This window comes from Lemur catta, chromosome 11, assembly GCF_020740605.2.
Source record: "Lemur catta isolate mLemCat1 chromosome 11, mLemCat1.pri, whole genome shotgun sequence".
NCBI classification, from domain to species: domain Eukaryota; kingdom Metazoa; phylum Chordata; class Mammalia; order Primates; family Lemuridae; genus Lemur; species Lemur catta.
This window is the reverse complement of record NC_059138.1, coordinates 64615899-64632530: the sequence shown is the minus strand read 5'-3', so window position 1 is coordinate 64632530 and position 16632 is coordinate 64615899. Positions and strand designations below refer to the sequence as shown.

At 38.5% G+C, this 16632-nt stretch overlaps 1 protein-coding gene across 7 annotated transcripts in view; it reads right to left on the bottom strand.

The window, feature by feature from the left end:
- LRRC72 (leucine rich repeat containing 72) overlaps positions 1-16632 on the bottom strand; it is a 150364-nt gene that overhangs the window by 56428 nt on the left and 77304 nt on the right. Inside the window, exon 4 of one of the 7 annotated variants that reach the window (XR_006738091.1) lies at positions 204-609. The exons of the other annotated variants lie outside the window; for them this stretch is intronic. The gene's annotated coding sequence lies outside the window, so the exon portion shown is untranslated. Of the gene's footprint in view, positions 1-203; positions 610-16632 lie in introns of those variants that run through there. 7 annotated transcript variants of the gene reach the window in all.

The following is a 16632-nucleotide window of genomic DNA, read 5'->3' as shown; positions in this document are numbered from 1 at the left end:
AATAAATTCAGCTCTTCTGTCATAAGAGATGATAATTTCATTTGAGGATAATTAAAAAGAATTTTTGTTAAACAACTTAATCTGAGTGTTGACTTAAAAAAATCATATCATTTGCCAGGATGTATACCATTATTAATACCAAATCAATAAATATTTTTCTCAACTCTTTGTAAAAAGCTTTTCAACTGTGCTATATTCTTTATTAAAAAGACCCAAAAAACAGACAATGTAAAGTACAATCATTATGTCATATTTGGGGACATTATCTATCAACACATGGATTTCCCTATCAACATATGGGTTTCTTTATGATTCTTTCTAACTCAAGGACTTGAGGATACTGGGATTTTCTTCTCCACACTCCCATAATTGTTTAGGTAAATATCTGAAAGAAGACTCAGCTTCAAAGTCATTTTCCTTATTGTCCTGGAATAGTTTTGCAGATGATCTCTGTTAGCTGTGGCTTCAGGATTCTTGGTGACAGATCCTTTGTTGCTGTCATCTACATGCTACAGTGGCAGAAGGAGACTTCCAAACCAGCACCAGGAAGGCTTGGTCACCATGGATGGCCACACGTGGGCCATCAAGACGTTTAAAGTGCTCTTTTCACTGTATGAGGAAAGTACTTTAGATAAGCTAGTTCCCTTCATTTATTCATTCATTCAGTCAGGCAGGCGATGAAATTTCTAGAGTCCCCACCATAAAGCACACACTCTACCAGGTACTGGGGATATGACAAGACACTCTCCAAGGAATGAGAGTTTGGAAACAAATAGCCTGAGTACCCATAGCTTTCAATGTACTTTAATTATATTTGGTCCGCTTGACGTAGATGAGCAATCAAATGGATTGTTAAAGATGTTACTGTTATTTTCTTAGAGCCTGAAGTGTTTCAATTGCCCTTGTACATAATTCCAAACTATCTCAGTGACCACATTAACTGTGTGCTCTTTGTGGTCTTTATTAAGCTGCTAGGTTCTTGTTAATGATACTTTCATTACCACCTTTTCACACAAAGTGAAGAGCAAAGTTCACTAATCATTTTAATTAGAGGTAATACATATTAGAAAGGAGTTCAGAAGAAATCCTTTTCATTAAAAATGCAAAGGCATTGAGAGGTTTTTGCATTTCAAGTTTAAGGCTTTTAAAGTTTTAGAAAATAATTTTTGTTTTATGAATTCATTTGTGATTATAACAAAGGAAGAAAATGTTTCACAATTAGGATACACTTGCCAAGAAGCTTCACAATTTTCCATAAATTTGGGTAGGAAAGATAGACTAGCAGCTAATTCTACCCAATTCTTTGCCATTTACCTAGTGGTCTGGATAATTCAGTAAAAAGTATTAATAGAAATCAGATTGAAGGCCACCAGATCCCTACCACTTGTGTAGATAGCTGGCAGTGGCTTTTGCAGCCTCGGACTATTAAAAGCAGGCAGGGGAATAAGGAAAGAAGAGTGAGGGAGAATATAACAAAAAGGAAGAGAAGGAGGAAAAAGAGAGAAGGGGAAAAAGAGAAAAAAAAAGAGAAGAAAAGAAAAGAGAAGAGAAAAGAAGAGAGGAGAGGAGAGAAGAGAAGCATAGAGAAACAGGTGAGAGGGAAAGGAAGGAAAGAAACAAAAAGAAAGATCACAAGAATGAACAATTGCAAAGATGTGGAAACAACCCAAGTGGCCATCAATAAATACATGAGTGGATTAATAAAATGTGATATATGTATAGCATGGAATACTACTCAAAATACAAAAAACAATGGTGAGCTAGCACCTCTTATATTATCCTGGATAGAGCTGGAGCCCATCCTTTGAAGTGAGGTATCACAAGGATGGAAAAACATGCACCACATGTACTCTCCATCAAATTGGTACTAACTGATCAACACTAAGGTGTTCAAATGGTAGTAATACTCATTGGTTGCCAGTCTGGTGGGGGGTGGGGGGCATAGACTCAAAACTAATGGAAGCGGAGTGCCCTATATGGCAGAAAGACACGCTTGTAGCCCTAGCTTAGGCGAGGCAAATGTATTACATGTAACCACAATGTTTGTACCTCCATAATATCCTGAATTAAAAAAACAAATAAATAAATAAAAATGCTACCTACCTCATAGGGTTTGGATGATAATTAAATGACATAAGGTATGTAAAACACTTAGTATAGTGTCTGGCACACACTAACCTTCAATAAATGTCATTAAAAATAATAGTAACAAAGCTTTATAGTATGTTTTCAAAAAAAATAAAAATAAGAATGGAAAACCAAACACCACACGTACTCAATACTAAATTGGAACTAATGGATCAACACTTATGTGCACATATGAAAGTAAAACTCAAGGGAAATCAAGTAGGTGGGAAGAGGGAAAAAAGGATGGATAAATTCACACCTAAAGGGTACAATGCACACTAACTGGGTGAAGGGCATACTTATAACTTTTATAACTTTGACTCAAACTGTACAAAAGCAAATTATGTAACCAAAAATGTGTATTCCCCTGTAAAATTCTGAAATTAAACAAAAAAAGAACCCATAGAACTGTAAAAAACAAAATGTGAATCCTTACGTAAACTCTGGACTTTAATTAATGATAATGTATCAATACGGATTCATCAATAGTAGCAAATGTACCTCACTAATATAAAATGTTAATAATACATTTTAATGCATAATAATACATATTACATAATACAAACAATACAATAATACATAATAACACAGGAAACTGTGTGTGTGTTGGCCATGGGAAAGAGGGTGGGAACTCTACTTTTTGCTTAGTTTACCCATAAATCTAAAAGTGCTCTACAAAATGAAGTCCATTATTAAAAATGAAAATGATATAAAAAGGAGAAGGAACATATTGTGATTAGAAATTATGTTGCTTTTTGATCACTATCATCTTTTGAAAGGAGTATGTCCTCCTTTGGGGGCACTGTGTCCCGGTGACACAGGACTGGGACAATCATAACTCACTCTGCTCCCGGCATTAAGTGTATGCGTGCGATCTGAGCCAGCCTCAGCAGAATAATTCCCCCAAGATTTTTCAAATTGTAACTAGGAACAGTCCATTCCTTGTGGTGAAGCTGTGTGGCATAAGGACTAAAATTAATATTACGTGTTCTTCTGACATCTGAAACAAAGAAGACCTCAAATGGCCTAATTGCAAGTTCTTCTCTCTATTCTGCTCCCTTATTCTGCAACTTATCTCCAAGTAGCTGGTTCGATTCCCTGCCAGCCTGCAGAATTATTCAAACAATCCAAGGGGCACCCCACCCTCTTGATACCACGGAGTCTTCCTTCCACAGTCCCTCGTTTCCTTGCATAGCTCCTCGTCGCTCACTCCGCTCCAGAGTGCAACCCCTACGTGGTCCTGTGTGGTGTGCAGTGTCCTCTCCCCTGGGCTGTGAGTATAGGTGACTAATAAACTGCTGTCAATCTCATCTGCCAGTGTTGTGCATGTGTTTGGCCAACCCCACAGCCCTAGGGCGGACATCTTTCCCTCACTAACAAGGTGAAGAGGAGGCAATTAAAACAAGCTGTGATATAAACTAGGTGTTGCCAGGCCATATTTCCAGCCATATGGAGGAGCGGGTACAAAGCCAACACACAAAGGGGAAGAAGTGGGAGTCACAGAGGAGGGTGACCTGTGTGGACTTAGAATTCCTGGCTCCAATCACCCCTGAGATTCTGCTTTTCCTACAGTTTTCTCTCACATTCCTCTTTTTACTTCCAGTTGATTAAGTTTCCTTTCAATGACATCACGAATTTAGATGGCTGTAGGTAGCAAGGGAAGGGAGCAGGGAGGAAAAAAATGAAAGGAAAATTGTACATGGGGAATAGAGAACCACCAACAGTCACCTCAGTATTACTCAGTAAAACCAATGATATTTGGTTGCCTTTATTTGAATTGAAATTAATAGTCTTTTATTCAGTAAGTATATAATTATATGACTTATTTATTCCTTTTAGGATGAGAGAATATGTGACAGGTCAGGAAGGCTAGTGATAATCAAAGGTTATGAACAAGGAAAAAAATTTCAGGATATAGAAGTTATATTCTGTAGTGGGATAACGAAGACATCAAGACATCACTTTCCTAAAAATCACCCCTATGAAGAAAATCAAATATTAAGAAATTAAAACATTGCCTATCAACTAGTATTTATATTTAAAGGCACTAAAATTCTACATGAGAGCCTAAAGTTCTGTTTAGAGAATGAGTGGGTCTTAAATTATATAACCTGATAATCTTCAAAAAAAATTCTGAGGTTAAATTCACATAACAAAAAATTAACCAATTTCAAGTGTGAAATTCAGTGGCATTTAGTACATCCACTATGTTTGAAATCATCACCTCTATCTAGTTTTAAAACATTTTCATCATTTTCAAAGGAGACTTCATACACGTTAAACAGTCGATCTTCATATCACCCTTATCCCAGCCCTGACAACCACTAATCTGCTTTCTGTCTTTATGGATTTACCTATTTTGGGCATTTTATATTAAGAGAATCACATGATATGTGATTTTTTATGTCTAGCTTCGTGCATTTAGTAAAACGTTTTTGTGGTTCACACACATTGTCACATGTATCAGTACTTCATTTGTTTGTATAATTAAATAATTTTCCATTGTGTGAGTATACCACATCTTGTTAATCCATTCATCAGCTGATGGACATTTGGGTTGTTTCCACCTTTTGGTTATTATGAATAATGCTTCTAAGTACATTTTTTTTACACATCTTTGTTTGAATACCTATTTTCAATTCTTTTAGGTATACATCTAAGAGAGGAATTACTGAGTGGTATGCTGATTTTATGTTTACCTCTTTGAGGAGCCACCAAACTCTTTACAGTGACTGCCACATTTTATGTTCCCGCTAGCACAATAGGAGGGTTCCAATTTTTCAACTCCTCTCCAACACATTGTGGTTTCTAGTTGCATTTTCCTAAGGATTGATGATGTTGAACATTTTTTCATGTGCTTGTTGGCTATTTATATATCTTCCTTGGAGGAATGTCTACTTAAGACCTTTGGCCATTTTTAAATTGGGTTGTTTGTCTTTTAGTTGTTGAGTTGTAAGAGTTCTTTATATCTTCTGAATACTAGAGCCTTGTCAGATATGATTTGCAATTTCTTTTCCCATTCTATAGGTTGTCTTTATAACCTGGTGATTTTAACCTTTCTGTAATTAGTGCTGATTAGAACTTCTCCTATATGTATTAGTATTAAGTATTCATTTTTCTACTTTATCCATATAATGAGAGGTTTTATTAAAGAGCCAATGCATAAGAATAAGAACTACATGACTCACCTCTCAGCCGCAGCTTTTGGTCTAAGGGTGGACACCTAAACTTAACTGGACCTCACAACCCTAGCCACAGGTATTGGTTAACCACAGAAGCCAGGCCAATCCAAATCTTTCCCTAGAATCTTTTCATTGTCTTATCCTTAAGCTGTTACTGTATGAGCTCAGAAACTGCCATCAGCCACATTTCTTCCTACATAGAAAGTGGATTGATAGTGTGGTATTTGAGTCCTTGGTTCTAGTTAGCTCCATACCTGCTTTCACTATAGTTTAGTTATACAAGTCAATATACTTCCTTTTTGGTTTAAGCTGATTTGCATTAGATTTTTCTACTTTAAATCAAGAGTTTGACCAAATCAGGTGATGTAATATTATCTTGTGGGTGTAGCTAATAATATCATGGCATTTTCTAATTTACATGTCATTTCTTGGGTGTACATCCTGCTCACACTGATCCTAATGTGCGTTGTAATACTTGCCAAGAGCTTGCATCTTTTGACCTCCCCCATCAAATTACCAACTAATAGGAAAATTACTTCTGCTGGAATTGTTTTTTTGCCTTTCTCTCTTTTTAAAAATTTTCATTAAAATTATTGGACAACTGCCAGAAGCTTAAAGTACAGCTGCACTTCGTGAATTAATTAAATGTCATAACCCTGTTTGCAGTTTCTATCAGTAACTGGAATGAGTGCTATAAAAAGGGCATTTATTAAAAGGAATGTGTTGTGTAATTTAATGTATGCTAAATGTAGGTGGTCTAAAAACTATTTTACTGCATTCCTATTTTTACTCACAAACTTTTTAACATACTGTCACTAAAGTGTGAATACCTTAGGCAAAAGGAAGTCAACTAAGATTTTTGTAGGGCGTTACTTTAAATAATCCTTTTCTGTATTTTCTAAGTCAGATTGTATAGTTAGCTAATCCAGCTACCTATTGTAGTACTAAGTGGTGAAAAATGTCATGCATCCTGTCTTTGGTGTAATTACATACATTCCTTTTCAGTTTCCTTTTGTTGACTTTTGTTATATTTTCTATTATAGCTTTACTAACTAGGATGTCTTTTCGGTGAGGAAAATCCCTTATTTCCGATCTTTGTCCTTTACAAATTAATGACTCAAAGTATTACATGTGCACTTCCATGGTTGTTTGTCTTGGTGTGGCCCATGACAAAAGTGATTTCCACTATCAACACTGTGTTGTTCTCTGACATTATCCCTCGGTATTTTTCTGTTTTCTCTAAAAGTTCAAGAATTGTCTGCTGGAAGCCCCTTGACAAGAAAATTTACCAAGCTTGTTATAATTGGTAAATTTGACAGTTTCTTTGCTAAGAAATTGTAGTTTCTATACCTTAAATTTTTCTTACCCTACAGGTATTTTTTCTCCTGCCTCATTTTTTCATATACTATTCTTATTTGAATAAACTGCTTTTTATTAACTTCATTTTTTTGCTTAGAAATTGATTACACCTAAACTGTATAGTGATGGTAATATAACAAGCTCATGCTTTGTATTAATTATGAACATTTAAGAAGCTTCATTTAACTGGTGGAATGACCCCCAGGCTCTTCTCTGTAGTTCCACGTAAGAGAGACCCAGTGGAAAATCATAAGGTCTAGCTATGGGTTTTTCCCAGATAAGGGACAGCTTCTAATGACTTCTAATGGCTTCTAAGCTCTGGATCCTACATTGTTTATCTATACATTATCCTAGTTGTTGCTTCTAATAACCCAGGATATAAGTCCCTCTAATTTATCATGCCCAGAGCCAGTAACAGACTCATTGGCATGGATATGTGCTAACTTTGGGGTAATCTGTTAGGATTATTCTTTTTATTACAATATTAGAACATCATGATCTACTTGTTTAAACAGTAAAGAAGTGTCTTGTCCCTATTAACAAGAAGTCTAGAAGGAGAACAGTTTTAGGATCCATACAATCAGGGCCAGAGCTCTAAATTTCTACTAGTTTTAAGTCCTATACTCTCCTAAATTGGCTTTCTTTTTAGGTTGCCTTTCCCTGTCACAGAATAGCTGTAGCAGTTCCAGGTTTCACATACTGACATGTCACTATTGAGAGGAAGAAGAGGGCCTACATTCCACTGTCACCTTCTTAGGAGAGAGAGAGAAGAAACCTTTTCTGGAACCTTTCCCTAAATGTTTCCCTTCGTGCATCCTTGGCCAGAACTGAGCCACGTTTCCACCCAAAATCAATCTCTGGCAGGGAGAGTGGTATTGTAATGACTGGCAGACAATCAAGATTCACTTGCTGGGGCAGGAGATGGCTGAGCAGGGTGGATAGAGAGTTGAACAAAGAGGCAAGGTTTCAGGTTGGGAGGAGGAAACGGGACTTGTTGGAATAGATGTTGGCAGGAAAAGGTGATTTGTTTCCAGCCATTGCCTGTTCCACTCTGGAAAGATGACACCCTTTTATTTCACTGCCCTGGGTTCTATCTATAGCAGTAGAAAATGCTGATATTATAGCTCTTTCTATCACTAATGGATCGTCGATATCTGATTATTATTAATCCGTAGTGATCAAACAGGCCAGAACCTCTCTTCCTGATGTGATTTCTACTTGAGGGAATCAAGAACAAACCAGGGAGCTCTGCCAATCACGAGGTGATTTTCTGCAATAATTTCAGGGCTACTATCTTAATCAAATCAGTACTACTTGGTAAGGCTATGGTGGACAGCAGAGAGAGAGTTGACCTATCTCTTCTCATAAGAGCACTAATCCCATTCCTGAAGGCTCCACTCTCATGACCTAGTTACCTCCCAAAGGCCCCACCTCCTAATACTGTTTCATTGGGAGTTAGGATTTCATTATATAAAATTTCCAGGGGTCACCGATATTCAGTTCATAACATCTATCTCGAGCATGGGGTAATGTGTAGCCACCAAGGTTAGTTGTCCTTTCTTCCACACCCAGCATGGGCCTTGCTTAATGCTAATCACGGTCCCATTGAGTTGGGTTCACCTTACTCTAAGGGATATTTAGAATCAGATGATAGCGCTATACTTTATTTGTAAATAAAATAAATTTTCATGGGGGCTAATCTGGGATTTTCTTTTTGAAGGTAGAAAATACTGTCTTTGAAAATTGTAGGTGGTTTCTCCTGCAGAGGAAACTTGGATTGGCACTGTGATGGAGTGCTATTGTGGCACTGTGTGTGTTCTTCCGTGTGTAAGTGCAGGGAGGGACTGTTCTCTGCCCTTGAATTTATACCTGGCACTGGGAGAAAGAAGCGGGAAAAAATCTGAACCAAATTTATCACAGAGTGACCAGATGTTTTAACAACTGATCTACTACAGGTGGGGTTATTTTGGATGGAAGAACAAAGATTTAGGGCTTGTCCTATCAGAATTTGGTTAGATTGTCTTATTTACAATCATATTGGTACCACGAATTGGTACCATTCATATTTTGAGAGAAATATACATGACATTATTACTTTCCCTCTTTTATTATTGTTTTTACATTGGCTGCCATTTCAAAGGGTTGAACTGGGGGAAACAAAATAATTTAGACACATTTGCACAGCATTCAGACTTTATGAGTGAAGCACGAATAGAGGAATGACCATGTTCCAGGTCACCTGCAGCCAGTACCAGGCCAACCTCTACTCGGATCAGCTTTGCAAATGTACAGGATACAGTGTTGCCCTAAGCCCTCCTGGAAGGCCGGGGGTTGGAGTGGGCTGGACATTCTCGGACTCCCACTCTGAGCCTCTTCCTGCCAGGGATGCCCACAGGCCCTGTTGAGGCTCCAATCCTCTGCACTAGGCTGGCGCCCCACGTATGCCACCTCCTCACTCTGCTTGCTTCCTGACACCACAGGTTTGGTTTTGTCTTCCGTAGATATACTCCTTACCATTCTTGGGCTCAGACTTTTTACAACAGCCCCTGCCCCTGCATGAACACCCATCTCTCACTGCTCCTGGTTAGAGTCCCATCGCCAGGCCACCCTGTCTTGGTCTAAACACCCTCCTCACCCTGTTCAGGCTCCGACACACTATGCCAAGTGGATGTCCCTCTCACTTAGCTTGGAGGCTGACAGGTCACACGTGTCTACCAGTACCTACACGGGGATGCCCTCTTCACCCTGCTGGAGCTCCTATCCCACCCATCCAGCTGCCTGCTTTCACGTGGGCATTCTCCTCACCTGCCTTGAACTCTGAATGGCAGAACTGTCCTCCCACCCCTGCCCCTGGGCTCGCTCTCTGGAAGGTGCTGAGGCCCTGAAGCCCCAGTGTGGGCCCACTCTCTGCGTGGACATCTTCTTCTCTCAGTGTGGGCTCTGCCACCTGCTCCCTCTTTCATGCCACTGAGACTCGCTGCTCACCTAGCAACAGTCTGTTCTATCAAGAGTTAAAACCTTGCTCAGATGCAATTTTTTATAGCAGTCTATTTAAAGAGGCAAGTTAATATGGCAAATGGTAATACAAAAAAAAGAAAAAAACTACAAGATTTTTTTTCCACTTACAGAAAAAAATTGGGTTGTCAGAATAGAAAGCTTTGGTGGTGCGTGCAGAGTGTTGCCATAGTACATAACATGGCTAACGAGTGTGGTTTTCATAAAGTAAAGAATATGCCTGACTATTTCCCCCCTCCCACAGAGAATGACAATTTCAAGTGACATTTTAACTTTTAAAACTGTGTGGTGATAATTATCAATTGGAAATATAAAAAATAAGAATCTGGCCCTGTTTTTCCAGAAATTAACTTAAAATAGTTGCTTTTTAAGAGTCAATGTCATGAGAGTTCTGATCAGTTTCTACTATAATTGCATCATTCTTGCCACCAGAAGGTAACTTAGAGTGGCAACAGACCTTTTACGTTGCTGTATTATATGCAAGATTTCCATAGTGGGCTCATTTTACAAATGAGAAAACTGAGGCATGGAGAGCAAAGTAACTGATCCAGGTCGTACAGCTAGTCAGAGCTACAGGCAGCTTCCACCCCCACTTGGCCTGGCTCCCACACTCTTATCCTCTACACTGTGTGCCACCTGTGGGTGAAAGTAAATATATAAATAAATTATTGCAGTGTTATCTTTATCAGGTGAAAACTAGGAAATAACCACAGATGAGAAAGAATCATTCATTCTGTGGAAATTAACCGGCATCCTGTGCCTGCCAGCCCACCCCAGGTAAGTGCTGGACAGAGCTCAGGTCCATGGAGGGTCCCCACTGGAAGAGAAAGCTTAAAGGGGTCCAAGAGACTCGGGGATCCCCTATGGAGCTTCTGTTGGGGTCTGACCATCCCTCAGCCATGAATGGTCCACTCAGAACATCCTCACCTGGTTTCTTCGCAAAAACCCCATCACATGCTAGGAAGGCAGTTGATGCTGGGGACACACACAGGAATGAGACTCAGCTCTCGGCATGGGGAGGTGAGCGGCCACAGTAAACCTGGCAGTCTGCTGCCTTTGAACCTTGTGCACGCAGCTCCACTGGACAGGCCACGTTGTCTTTGTGCCATGAGGGAAGACCAGCATCCAGAATGCAGAGCCAACTAGATAAGGCCAGGAAACTTGAACCCTTCCTGTCATGATGGCTTCTTCCTTTTTCATACTCGTCACCATATGATGTTACTTGTCATCCTACGGGTAACATTGGGCTTCCTTGTTGGATTCAAACTACACAATGGCCAGATCCTGTCCTTGTGCAGCCCAGACTCTGGGCCTAAGACCATAATGAAGCTCAGCTTAGCCTCCCAGAACAGGTCCCTCTAACTTGTCACAAGGTCTGACAGCAGGGTGGGAGGGGCCTGGGGCCTTGTGAAGAGGGAAGGTCCCCACGCCTGGAGTCTCTGTCACTACACTCAGAGGGTGGTCCAGAGTAGGAGAGAACACTGGGCTCCACACCCTCTTCCCATGGTGTGGATGGTGGTTATCCTCATATGGTTTCATTTCTTAATAAATTTACTCCTGGGTTTCAGTGGCCTCAAACATTTTGCTGAGCCAATCTAGCTATCTAGCAAATGTCAAAGACTTTTTGAGTAAAATTTGGTGACTCTGTGAAAGTTAGGAAATAGATGAAATTAAAATGGAAACAATTTTATGAAGAAAACAGTCCAACTAGTATTTTGGCCAGGGTTGCATTAAATTTGTAGATCAATTTAGGGAAAATTTAGAACAATATAAATGATGAAGATTTCCCAGCCAGTTGCAGGAGGATGAAATGCTAATCTATATGTTGAGAGTCTAAGAAGGAAAATCCATCTTCTTTGCCCCCCCTCACCTTTTTCTTACATTTTAAGGTTGACTTGCCTATTTGTAGTTGAATATGAGAGGATTCACACTTGATGGCAAGGCTCCCTAAGCAATTTGAGGAAGGGATGATAGCATCATTTCAGTGTAGTTGGTACATCATTTGGATATGGAAACTTCTTACTTGGTGATTTTTAAAATAATGAATAGTAAGTAGTCATAATCATGCTGATAAATGATAACATTACGCTTAGCTCTATTCTTTTTGCTTATGCTTACTTTTCCCTAGAGTTTTATTTACCTAATAATAGTTGTTGAAGTCTCCTATATTAAGCTTTAGAGACAAATTAGGTTAAAAAAAAATTCTTGCCCTTATGAAGATTACATTCAAGTGAGTACAAACCAGTTATACAACATACCATACCTTTATCCACAGATATTTCCATGAAAAACAGGAAAAACAAAAAGTTGACTCTTTCTCAATGAAGTGTGTTACCATTAGAGATACTCATCATATTCCTGATCCTTCCCACTTTCTGGCATATGGTTAAATTGCACTTCTTTGATCGCTTCTGGTTGAGGGGGGCCAGGTGACCAGTTGTTGCCAGTGAGTTGTAAAAAGAAGTAACTTGGGTCACTTTAAATGCCAGCACAAGACCATGACATTTCTTTTGCTATGACATGAAGATGAGCAGCATTTGAGATGGCGACTGCTTCATCAGGGTGGGTCCCTGAGTGACTACTATAAACGGAGGCCCCCTCTACTTTACCTGTTCCCAGTAGGTATGACATGACTGAGATACTTTGTGGTTTTGCTCCTCTGAGATTTTGCAGGAAAGTCATTATTTGTCACTGCAATATAACTCAGCCTATGCTGACTGGTACAACATATTTCAAGGAAAATAAATTAAATCATCTTACTTTAGGACCTGTGAGCAGTCAGGTGCCAAATTACACTTGCACTGTGGAAGTGGGCAGATACTAACCAGGATTTGTGCAATATTCATTCCACTAGAATGACCTGGAGCCATCTGGTACTTGTCCTTGGTTGCCTTTTCTGTTTTTCCAGCTCCTGATCATTGATCCCTGTTTCTTGGCTACAGTTCTTGGTCCTTTCCTACTCATTGCTCGGAATCTTCTCTTCATACATTCTACAACTCTCTTGAATTGGATCTGGCATTGATCTTCTGTTATGAACACCACATATTTCTGGTTTCTATCTTCCTATACTCTACATTAAACCAAGTGCAATATGAACGTCTTCCTTGCAGCCAAAATTGGTCCAGATGTCATGTGAATGTATTTGAATAGGTAATGCTACATCGTTCCAACACATTCTGATATACTTAGACTAGCTTTATCACTTTCAGCATTATTACTTTATTAGTGAATGACATTTCACATGTCATCTGTCCTATTCCCTCTCTTCCCTGATTTAAATGAGTGGAGATTGGTTAGATTGAAGTACCACTTGGGCAACCAGAACTCTGGGATATGTTTCTAGGGCAGTATTTTGTAAGCTTGGCTGTACAATAAAACTGACTGGGAAGTTTTAAAAGATCCCCAAGCCCAGACATCACTGCAGGCCCAATGCAATTAAATCACTAAGGGTAGGACCTTGGCATCAGTATTCATTAAAGCCCCTCACTTGACTCTCATGGGCAGTTGAAATTAAGAATCACTTTTTTAGATGTTAGTTCTGGGTCAGATGAAGGCGGATAATCATAGTAGCCACAGGAAGACAGGGAGGAGGATGGAGCCTAGAAAACAAAATTTTTCCAGGGACCCCCCAGCAAGGACTAACCTGCTATCAATCTCATTAGTAACATGCATCATAGTTGGGCTTAGAATCCCTTGAAGACGACTGGGCTTCTGTAATTTGTGCCAACGTCTCCTTTTCTCTTCTGCTCTAGCCAGAGCATTAAAGCTACTCCTAGACTAGTGTATATTGAAAATCAAAGCCAGGAAACCAGAATCATATTGCAAAGTTCAGTAAGAGATAGGTAAACAGTGGGAAGATATTGGAAGGAAGCTGGGAACCAGAGCAAAGTCAAGAGGGAAGAATGGAATCACACACATGACAGAGATAGGCTAGAGGGACCCAGCTCCTTTGTTGGGGCAGAGCCTTCTTCATAGTGTTGGTCTAAGCAGGGAGACACAGGAGATAGCATGTGACATATTTTGAAATTGAAATTGAGACCAATACCCAAGCAAGTAACAAAAACAAGCATCTAGCAAAATTGCTTCTACATTTTAGAAAATAATCTATAATGATATCTTACAATTTGTTTAGGCAAGGAATATTATTCATTTCTGAGGAAAAAAAATAAAACCCAAACAGTTAAATGTCTCATAAAAAAGGCACATCTTAGGGAGAAAGTAATTTGAGTTCACCTTGATATTATACCTTGGTATTATTTTTCTGAGGTACATTGGGTGTTAAGTGTAAATGTGTTATACACATCAAGAGACTCTGGAGGCTGGTTCAACATCCACTTTCATGTTTTTTTTTTTCCTTTTCCCTTCTCCTTCTAACATCCTTTTTTTACCCCTGTGTCCTCTCTCTCTCTTTTTCTTTTTTTTTTCTTCATTTTTTCCTTGCCTCCTGCCTGCCACAATCACTCCCAGATCGGCACAGGGGGCAGCTCTCAGTCTAGGCCCTGCTCCTCGGTTCCATTTCATCAATACCACCCCTTCTTGCCATTTGTGTCTTTCTCTAGTCTCCAATACTGATCTCTGTTGGGAGGCTTTTCCTAAACCCGGTGACCTCATTTCTCTGCTGCTTCTGCAAGACCCCCTGTGAAGCCTGAAGCTGCTGCCAGGACTTTCTCCAGGACTCCTTGCAGTGACTTACCCAGTGGAGCTTTGTTTAGAATTACTAAAAAATGAGTCACTGGAGCCCTCCATGTTTGGGGAAAGCTTTTGCTGGTCCGAGGGGGCTGGCAGAGTGGCTGAATGCTATCTTAACCTGAAGTCTGCAGCTTCCAATGGAGAGTTTCACTCTTTCTTCTCTGATTTTCTTGCTTTGGAATCCTATGGACCAGCTCCTTGTTCAGTTTGCTCCAGCCAAAGATGGATCCCACCAAGAATCTGTCTGGGCCCAATTACCTTGACGCTTCATTTTCTATACCTTGTCAATGGGGAAAGTGGTGTGGCTTTGGGTATTGGAGGTTAGCAGTGAGTCCCACATTCATTTTGCCTCTTTGCTCCTCTGCCTTTGGCCTGCTATTTTATTTTTTCCCCATTAAAAAAGATTCTCACCTTAACGTTATGATGTGGGTGGGAGAGAGAAAGTGCAGAACATCTCAGAATCTCTGGAAGTAGGAAATAGTTTGAAAATGCCTTTTCACTATTATAAAAATTATTGTATATTTCAAAACTAAACAAGCAAAAGCTAGCTATTTTCTTTTTGTTATGCTCCAGTGACTTTATATTGGTTAGCTGCAAAAATTCTTAAAGGTAACTTATTTTTCTTAAAACAAGGGTTAATTACATTACTGTTCAGTGTAAAATTTCTTATTGGGTTCACATTTATTATAAATTATCAAATCCCTAATATGCAATTGAAGGACCCCCTTGATACATACACAAATGCACAATATCACTTCAATATAATTTTTCAACATATTCCTATAAGCCAACTCTTTTTTAAAGTATAACATATGTTTTAAAGCTAATGAACCTTTGTTTATTCTTTCTCCTCCCATATCTCCCTTAAAATCACCACAATTCCTGATAACATTTTTTTTCCATTTTTTCCTAACTTCCTTTAATAAAAAATTTTGAACATACACAAGTGTAGAGAGAATAATATCTTGCTAATCTTGTTTATATATCTGTCCATACTTTTTATGGAGTGTTTTAAAAGAAAATCTAAATATGTCATTTCACCTATAAAGTACTTTGGTATGTAACCGTAAGAGGTAAAGACATCTTATAAATTAAATGTAACCACAATGGTATTAAAACAACTAAATACTTCAAATAATTGCTTAATATTACTTAATATTTATTCCATGTTCAAATTTTTTTAACTGTTTTGAAAATGTCTATTTACAAATGGTTTGTTTCAATTAGGACCCAAACAACGTCCACAATTAGGATTTGATTAATGTGTTTCTTAAATCTTTTAAAATATACTTCCGTTTACCACCCTCCTCTATTTTAAAATCCTTTAGTTGTTGAATAAACCAGCTCATTGGTCCTGTATAATGTCCTATCTTCTGCATTTGGTTGCTTGCTTCCTCATGGTACTATTTATTGTGTGCTTTTTTGCCTGTGATTTCCTGTATGTTAGGAGTTAGATCTATTCAGAGGCTTGAGTTAGATTTCAGTGCAATTTTTTTTTAATGGAGAAATAGTTTAGAGATGACATAGTGTACTTCTAATTATATCATCAGAGGACCCATAATGTCTGCTGTCTTGCTTTTTGGTGATATTAAAATTGATCAGTGGATTCAGAAGATGTTAGTCTGACTTTCTCATTATAACTTTACCAATCGTCTGTTCCCTTTATTTCATTAGGGGTCGTAAAATAGTAACTTTCATTCTCTTTGGATTTATTTGCTACCATTTTCTAAAAATAACTTTTTCTTGTCCTTGATTTAGCTACCCATAAATACAGTTTGTAGAGGGAAAAAGAACAATTGCTTTCTTTTTCCCCTTTATGGATTCATTTTCAGAATGGTGAGTTGGTATTGGAAAGCTCCAAGGATAACCAATACATTTTTGTTAAAGTTTTATTATGAATTCATGGATTCTTACATGTTTGATGTATTTTAATTCATTGTAGTCATTATTTTTAATCTGCTATCATTATAATTCAAACCACAGAATATAAAGCTTGTTCAAATGTTTTGGTCTAGTGGGGATACACAGGCGATATAGCTGAGATTCTCAAGATAACCTATGTGTTAGACTGTAGAGAGTAAGAGGTGATAGTTTCATGTTTATCAAAATAGGCCTGTGTATGGTAAAGGGGTAATAGTAAGATTATGGTAAAAGGCAATATACATGTGAGTGTTCACTGTAAGATTCTCTCAACTGTGCTATAAATTTGAAATTATCCATAATGATATATTGGGAAAACTGAAAAAACAATAAGGTCTGG